This window comes from Pinus tabuliformis, chromosome 8, assembly GCF_031772625.1.
Source record: "Pinus tabuliformis cultivar Carrire ecotype Pingquan chromosome 8, CPIR1, whole genome shotgun sequence".
NCBI classification, from domain to species: Eukaryota; Viridiplantae; Streptophyta; class Pinopsida; order Pinales; family Pinaceae; genus Pinus; species Pinus tabuliformis.
In genome coordinates this window covers 818,569,523-818,578,984 of record NC_142294.1, presented here as the reverse complement: position 1 = coordinate 818,578,984, position 9,462 = coordinate 818,569,523, and the positions used below count along the sequence as shown (strand labels likewise).

The 9,462-nt window shown below is 30.9% G+C and overlaps 1 pseudogene; it reads right to left on the bottom strand.

Annotated features, from left to right (window-relative positions):
• Positions 1 to 2,942: 2,942 nt before the first annotated feature.
• On the bottom strand, positions 2,943 to 8,470 carry LOC149238095 (iron-sulfur cluster assembly SufBD family protein ABCI8, chloroplastic pseudogene; annotated as a pseudogene).
• Between the last annotated feature and the right edge of the window lie 992 nt (positions 8,471 to 9,462).

Genomic DNA, 9,462 nt, shown 5'->3' with positions numbered 1-9,462 from the left:
CTTCCATTGCATCATTTTCACCTTCTATTTAATTTCTTTAATTGAGAACATAACTTTTAGAAAAAAAATGCATTGAAAAAGGTCTCAAAATCCTAACAAATGTTCGAGTGATTGTAGTATCAATTAAACATAAAGGAAACCATTCAATATTCTTTTAACTTGTGGAATATATTGAAGAATATGAAGCTTTCTTATCCTTTTCTTCTAATCAAATTGTAATCTATGGGTTATAATCAAGTAATCAATTTCCCTCCAAGATAGTTAAGAGATCACTTTGGAGAAGGAATTCTAAAAGCATTAAGATAATAGAAATTGGAATAACTAGGAGGAAAATGAAGCACTTTAGTGGGTGCTCAAAAATAATTGAATGCAACTGAAAGTTATTTTATACTCCCTCCACACATTTAAAAATAGAAACCATTCAGGTGCATCTCATATATTTTCCACCTTTCTATAATATGTAATTCTTTGAGAAAGAATAGAGCATTCATAATATTTTCATGAAAGAGGACTCTTCGTAATCCAAATAAGTTTGGCTCTAACAAATAAAAAATTTCATGTAGTGAATAAATCTTACATGGTAGATTCCAGTGATTGAAATGACAACTTTATTCTTAATCTCATTACAAGAAAAATAAATTCAACCCTAACTAGTTGGGATCTAACAAATCAGGAATTTCATGTAGTAAAGTAAACTTACATGGTAGATCCCAATTGTTTGCAATGAAAACTTTATTCTTGATCTTATTACAACATAGATAAATTGAAGGGTACATACATATCTCCTTATTTGAGACAAACTTTGAACACATTCCGAGATTTCATAGAAATATAATGATATGGTTTACCTATAAGACATGAGAAATATATCTACATATAGCACCCATCATTGGACAAAAGTGTTATTGAGACACCATCTCATGGCATTGGAATCATGTAGATATATAGTGTTATACAGATACCTCACAACACCTATTCAATGCTACCTTCAAGCTTTAAATTCATCAATTGATTTATCTTAGTAACAAATTCTAGTGGGATTTCATTAAATAAAACCTGAAAAAAACCATTTATGAGAGATGTCATTGCCTTCTCTGGATCTATCCCCCTCTAGAAATAGAATAACTAATATTCCCCAATTTTTGAGGTGCCTGCTTCATGTTCAACATGGGCTATTAGGTTCTTCAGATGGAAAAGGTTACAAATATTAGATGTATAATGGAAACAAGCATGCAATTCAAGGTTTCTCCTAAATTCACCCACCTGGGGTAGCTCAAGTGGTAGTGGCCATGGAAATGAAGTCTCACCGAACCAGAAGTCTTGGGTTCAAATCTTGCGCTACCCTCCCCCGTAGCGGGGTGGATAATGGACATGTAAAAACACAAAAAGAGGAGTCCTACCAAGCTTACAAAAAAAAGGTTTCTCCTAAAGTCTCTTGGGTAAATTATAAAACACCGTCTACTTAAAACATGATATATGGTAGTAACAAAAACCTACCAATATCTCACTTAAGAATTCAAAATTTTGCAAGTAGGATATGCCTTAAACAATATCAACTATTTAATTTCATAATCACACTAAAATAGACAAATCTTTGAAACATTGAAAAGTGTGAAAAAAATGGAGTTGGAATATTATAGCTATGCTAGGGTAGATATAGCTATGTAAAATGTAACTTCTATCTAAAACACATAATTTTAACTTCTATATCTACATGAAATGTAACTTCTATATAAAAAAATGGAGTTGGAATATTATAGTTACGTGAGGGTAGATATAGCTACGTGAAATGTAACTTCTATATAACATTCTAAACATCCTTTTCAGTCATTTAAGAGACTAACATTTTTTTATCTTCGGAACTAATAACTTAATACTCCACCAAAAATAACATTGAATTGGTTCTTCAGCAACCAAGGGGAAATTTTAAACCAGTGTGAAAATGCCTACTCATTCCCCTGCGATATTTATGATATTTTATTTGTGTGCGGATTTAAGCTAATGTAATGTAACTTCTACATATTTGAAAATTTAAATCTAAAAAATTACCCAGATTGAAGTTATACAATTAACATATGCATAATAAGATACAATATGCATGAGTTATAAGTAATATGGCATTTACATGTTATATCAAGACAACTATTTTCTCATCTCCTTAACTTTTATCTTATAGTTGGTGATGGATATAGCCTTTAAAATTATGAGCCATACTTGTCATATCTTATATTTAATGATGGATATAGATTTTAAAAGAATAAACCTTGTTTGTTATTTTATGTACGGTCAATTTAAATGGAAATGACCATAATTTTATTCAATATTATCCTGTACAACTCGAAATAAAATGATGTGGGGGTGGTTTTTCTAGTGATTTTCAAACTTGTTTTGATTACCTAAATTTAGGCTATTTAAAATAAATAGGTGTGGTGTTTTTAGGGATTTTCAAACTTGTTTTAATTACCTAAATTTAGCCTATTTAAAGTAAATAGTTGCACTGACCATCTTATCTTCAATTCTGTAACTTTGCTTGAGGGTATTTTCATGACATCCACCATCTATGAAAATTATGAAATATTAGTAGTATCTTGCACTAAATAGACAACGTTTGCATGGAATATTTTATTTTGTTTTTTACTCTGTGTCACAAATTTATTGATATTTTATGATTCTTGGTTTTGATTTCCATGCTAAGACTGGATTCATCATGCCTTCTAGGATTTTTGGTTGTGTACACATCATGTTGCTCACTTCTAATTGTATAAAAATAGAGAGTATGCACAATGACATGTAGTGACATGTGTGTGTCTATTTTAATCAATGATATGCTTGATTTTTTAACCCATTCCAATCCTACAACAATACAATTAGGAGAGACAAGGACACTAGAAGGAGTATCAATAAATGAAATTAGAGACTTTAGAATGCAACTCAAGTTGTACCTAAATGTAAAAATAAGTATTTGCAGCTGCTTGGTCACCGACGAGCATTGAATCACACTGTGAAAAATTCCTTGCATTATGAGAATTTGGTTGCACATGCACTAATCCTCTGCAGTAGTTCCTTGAATTACCTATAGATATTATTTTAGAAACAATCCTACTCCTGTAATTATTCCCTATATGGATAATCTTTGTCCCCCCCATTGATAGTTATTTTTCAAGGCAATAAAATAGAACTCTCTAATTGCATCATTGCCTTTCAAAACAATGCTTGACTATTTCCAGGTGATTGTTGAACTAGTCTCTACTCAGGTCCATGAAATCCTTGATTTGTCTCCATTGCACAAGATTATTTTCATAATAAAATTATAACCCACAAGTTTGGATTGCTCGTCCCTGACATACCAATACTTTATAGTGGAATAATTTATCATTGCTCCTTCGGTGCAATAGAGATCCACTACTATAGCATGGAGATTATTGGTGTCATAAAAATGTGCAGTGCATCCTTTAATATATGTCACATAACTCCTCTCACCCCTCAAAACTCCTCTCATATACAACAATAAGAGTCCTCTCAAACTACTTGGTCTCCATCTCATTCATCCTGAAATAAGTGGATATTTCCATGGGTGACAAAGTGTGCTTGGGGATTTAATAGAAGGAGTTATCACTAAAAGAAAAAACCAATGAAACATAATAGTGATCAGCAGGAGGAACAACCCTGCCAAGCTACTTCCTCTAGATCAAGATACTCCTGAATTGCCTTTTATAACAAGCAAAAGATAACATCAACTGCCTATAGAGTCTACCTATGCATGGTAGCAATGAAAACACTGTAAAAAACAACATCTACAACAACATTGGTCAATCTCTTCTTCTAGTCAAGGGAATGCCCAACCTTTTAAAAGTATCAAGAAGGTTAGGGTCCACCTCATCCGAGCTCCTCTTCTTCTACTCTCTCTATTTAGGTTCAGAATAATAGCAAAGGTCTTGGAAATTGGTGGGTGGGTAAAAGTTATCAGACCATTTGGGTTCTTCCATTTTTAATCATTTTGTGTAAGCATTGAGTCTAAATTGCTAAATCCATTCAAGCTCCTTCTTTTTAGCTGAGATTAACCTAATATTTGGAGAGTTTTAAGGTTTAATGGATCTAATTATATTCTACTTAAAATGAAGTAACATGGTTTAAAACTGTAGGCATTGAGATCAGAATCTAAGGATAAAAAAAAAAAAAATTAGGTTCATGATTACAAGAAATTCTAATTTCATATAACAAAGTTTGAGGAAGGTCAAGTTTTTGTATCCTACCAGAAAATTTTCTTGCATCACTCAGGCCCTTTGAATTTGGGCATGGTAGAGTCCATTTCACAAACAATCAACCACTAAAAAAATGGTGAAAAGAAAAAATAAAATTTCATGCATTCTGACCCTAGAAAAGTGAGGGAGGAGTGAACTGATCTGTACAATAAGGACATGAAAAAAGCTTACTTGTCAATTGTCTTTTGATGAATCATTGGCCACAATCAAGATCTGCATTATCATAATTATTAAACCCTCAACCATAGATGAAATTTATGCTTTGATCATATAAACCCTCGAAATTGTTTACCCATAAGAACAAAAATCATCTTTAATAAAAAGGAAGAACTCTCCAGTGTCCAAATTCATACCCATGTACAAATGGCCAAAATCTCCACACCCAATGACCTTGCCCTTCCTCCATCTAATCGTTGATGCTCTCCTAAGGTGTTTCCCATGCAAACTCCATCTGGGGTTCGAATCCCATGAAATCCATAGATCACGTTGATGGTCTTCCTTCTTTTGGCATTTCCATGCATATATTAACAACACAGAGAAAAATGCAGTGCAAATTATGATGTTGTAATGTGTGAATATTTTATTTGAACCCAGTGCTAAACTAGAAATGAAAAAGAAAAGAAATATTTATAATGGAAAAAATAAAAGAAATATTTATAATATAAAATAAAATATATGCATTGCAATTGGGTTAAATTATTTATTTTTAATAAGAATTTTTTAATTTTTCGTAAGACACTAAACTAAAAAGAAGAAGAAGAAGTCAAAAGTGATATTGGGATGAGTATAAACATTTAAATATGGACTCAATTAATAAAAAAAAGTTAAATTAATAAAAAAAATTAAATTCAATTTGTTATATTTTGATTTTGTTATTAACTTGTGAATAGGATTTGTTACAATACCATGGGTGAATACTAAGGCTTATGAAATACCATGGGTCAATATCATGGATTATCAATACCACATGCCAAAAAAACATAAATTATTTCACAATCAAAATATTTTATAACAATATGACAAGATTGTTAACCATGGATATTCAGCCTCACTTTACCATGGATATTAACTTATAAATAGGATTTGTTACAATACCATAGGCCAATACCATGGATTATCAATACCATATGCCAAAAAACCATAACTTAGTTCATAGTAAAAATATTTTATTTTAATTTAATTTCACAACATTTTTTAGGGAAAATGTTACAATATATCTAAACCCTATATCCTCACGACTACTAAAAATATACCCATAGAAATTAAATTAAGGTTTAATAAAATTAAGCTAAGATTGATCTATTCTCTCTCTCTCTCTCTCTCTCTCTCTCTCTCTCTCTATATATATATATATATATATATATATATATATATATATATATATCTTAGCTAAGGATACAAGGGATGAGAGCAAGCAAATTGACTAATTATAATAGATTAAATATAGTGCATGATTTTTTTAAGTTTTTATTTATTTTATTTTCTTTGACATGATTGATCCAAAATATACGTTTAATATTTTACAACCAATTAAGTTTTTTTAATTTATATAATTTCTTAAACACAATACAATGTGATCAAATTTAAGGGAAAGTTGGGGAGGGGATGGAGAGAGCGAGGAAGATAGTGAAAAAGTTGTAGGGTAGAGAGAGAAGGAAAGCGAGAGTGATGGGGGGGAGAGAGAGTGAGGTGGGAGAGGGAGTGAGAGGAAGGAAGAGAGAGGAGAGAGGGAGAGAGATATGAAGTTGGAGTGGGAGAGAGAGGGATGAAAGAACAAAGACATGGAGAGATAGAGGTGAGAAAGAGAGGAATGAGAAGGGAGAGATGGAGAGAGAGTGAGGGAGAGAGGAGAGGAGGGAAGAGAAAGAAGAGGAGAGGATAGAGACGGGGAGAGAAGGGGAAGGGAGAGAGATGGTTACATAGAGATGGAGAAGGATAGGGAGGGGGGAGATAGTGATAGAGTTGGACAAAAGAGAGAGAGAGAGAGGGAGAGTGATTTGGGGGGAGAGATAGAGGGAGGTGGGAGATAAGGGATAGAGGGAAGATATAGATGAGGAGAGAGAGATGGAAATGGAGGGGGAAGGAGAGGGAGGGAACAAAAAAAACATAGAGGGAGAGAGGAGAGTGGGAGGGAATAGAGAGAAGGATATAAATAGAGAGGGAGAGAAGGGGAAGAGAGATAGAGACATAGAAGGGGAAGATAGGGAGAGAGTGTACGTGTATGTTTGGGGGGTCATATAGAGAGAGGGAATAACAAAGAGACAAAAGTACAAATATAGATATTATATAGTATTATATAACCAACCTAGATCCATATTAACCCTATAACTATAAAGTGCTGAGAGGGATCCAATCTCTCAAGGTGAAAACATTTCCTCAAGTTTTCTACTAGCAAAAGAAGCTTTTGCCTTGAGAGATTGGATCCCTCTCGGCACTTGATAGATCCGGGGTTAAGATGGAACTAGGTTGATTAATATGAAATTAAAGTAGTGTTTATTTGATATTATAGTCTTAAAAATCAAAATTTCTCTTAAAATTAATTTCAAATTGGAACTAGATCCAATTAGATTCAAGGAATAGATTTTTAAAAACTACATAAAATAATTCTTTTATTAAAATATATATTTTTAAAATTACAAATTATTAGAGATAAATAATGCAAAGTTGGCTCACCTATACACCATGTGAGGATGAAGAAGTGTTTAAGGAATGATAACCTTTAAACCAATCTTTAACAACCTTTCAATCCCCTATCACTTGTAAGTTTAGATTGCTTGACACAATTAAGATGGCTAATATAAAAAACTAATTCATATTATTGTAGTACTAGTTAGGTAGTTGTATTTTTGTTCTTAGACTAAATTAGTCATTTATGTTAGTCATTTTTAGTTGTATTACTTATTAGCTAGTCACATATTTTAATGCATGACTAAATTAGTGATTTATGGTAGTCATTTTTAGTTCAGTCAGTTAAGATTGCTCATTTTTGGTAGTATTTCATTTGGAAAAGCTGTGGCGACTAACTTTTTTAGTCACCTAGTCACTAATTTCTCATTATCTACTAGTGTAATATTCTAATATTATGTTATAAATCATATTACAAAATAAACATGTATCTATGTATCTAAAAATACTCAATATCTAGATATAATTATATAACTATATATATATATATATATATATATATATATATATATAGTATTAATTATATCTAGATATTGAGTATTTTTAGATACATAGATACATGTTTATTTTGTAATATGATTTATAACATAATATTAGAATATTACACTATATATATATATATATATATATATATATATATAATGATAAATCATATATATAAATAAATAAGTATCATATGTAATTAAAAATACTCTATCTAATTAATTAAACTATCATATATATATATATATATTATATATATATATATATATATATATATATGTATTCCTACTATAACTCTATTATGTATATGCATTATATATTATACTATAATTTATAATATTATGATATTATATTATAAATCATAATTCAAAATAAACACCTATTTGTGAAATTAAAAATATTGCCTACCTAACTATAATTAAATATTATCATAATTTATAATACATATTATATCAAATACATAATTTTTAATTTATACTATAATATAATATTCTAATATTATATTATATTATATGATAAATATAATATTATAATATTATGTTATAAATCATATTCCAAAATAAACATGTATCTAGTAATTAAAAATACTCACTATCTAGATATAAATGAAGATACATATATATATATATATATATATATATATATATATGATGTCCCCAAAAATTGTAATTATTTATTTGGTGGAGTAAAACAAAAATGGATATTATTATTATTTAAATTTATGCATTTAAGATTTTTATAAGTTATGAATGAAACAAATGTTTGAGTGATAACAAATCTTGTAACTCTCACATGTCAAGAAGTTACGATAGGGAGTTACCTATCCCTAAATACTTCGCTAAATATGAATTCCCCAAGAAGAGATCAAGAGGGTATTGGTATAGGAGAAAAACAAAGGAGAAGAAATGAAAGCAACATAATACTTGTGTAGGGAAGCTGCGTGAAAACCCTCCGGGAAGAAACTCCAGTGCCATCTGAAAAATTATACAGCCAGCTAGAAGCCACAGAAGTTTTATATCCAAATAAGGATGGTAAGCCATCAGTGGGTAGAGGCATGAGCGAACCAGAAGGGAACCACAAAGCCAAGGGCCGGAGTTGGAACAAATCAATTCTTCTAAACTTAAAGAGGAAAGTCACAAATGCTAAAGAGAACATCGATCAAAGGTGATAAGGGAGAAGCTCACGACCGTTCGATGGGGCTCTCTTATCCCTAAAATGACAAACAACTGGAGGGCATCATGAACCATCCAGAAGATATCTCCTTCCATCACTTGGATTGGGGATCCAAGTCATAAAGTTAGGATTAAGTATAATTAACTCAAATCAAACACATTATGAATCATATTGAATGTAATTGAAGGTAAACAATAATGTGTAAAAGTATGAAGTAGATACTATCCTCCTTGAAGTACAGTTGCATTATTTCTCAATAAATAAATAATAAACAAAACAAAAAAATGTCAAAATGTGTAATTATGCTATGGTAAATATATATAGTAATTATATGTTTTTGTTTTATGAAGAGACATGATAAGTGGTATCAGAGTGCTCAAGTTACAAAGTTGATACCTCTGGAAATAAATGAATAACAATGTTTGTGATTTACACAGAGAAAGAAAGAAAATAAATCAACATGGTGAGGACTGGAAATACACCTCATAGATCCATGATAGCATTAGGGCCAACATATTTTCAAGAAGCTAATCCTGACGTATGGATACAATTAGGGGAAGAACCATGAAACACCAACACCGCAATCTTGGAAATTGTGCAAGAACTAAAGAATAAGATGGTGTTATGAAACCAGCTCAAGAAAAGATAGAAAAGATAAATCTTCGAGGGGGCAACCTCCTTTACATTACATAAATGAACAATTCTTGGATGATTCAAATGACAAAACCTCCTTTCTATATATAGGAGTCTAAGGAGTCACAAAATAATCCAGGCGACCTAAAAATAATAATATAAAGCCACAAAAATAACAATATGGGGGCAATAGGGGCACAACAATATTAATAAGGGGTATAACTAC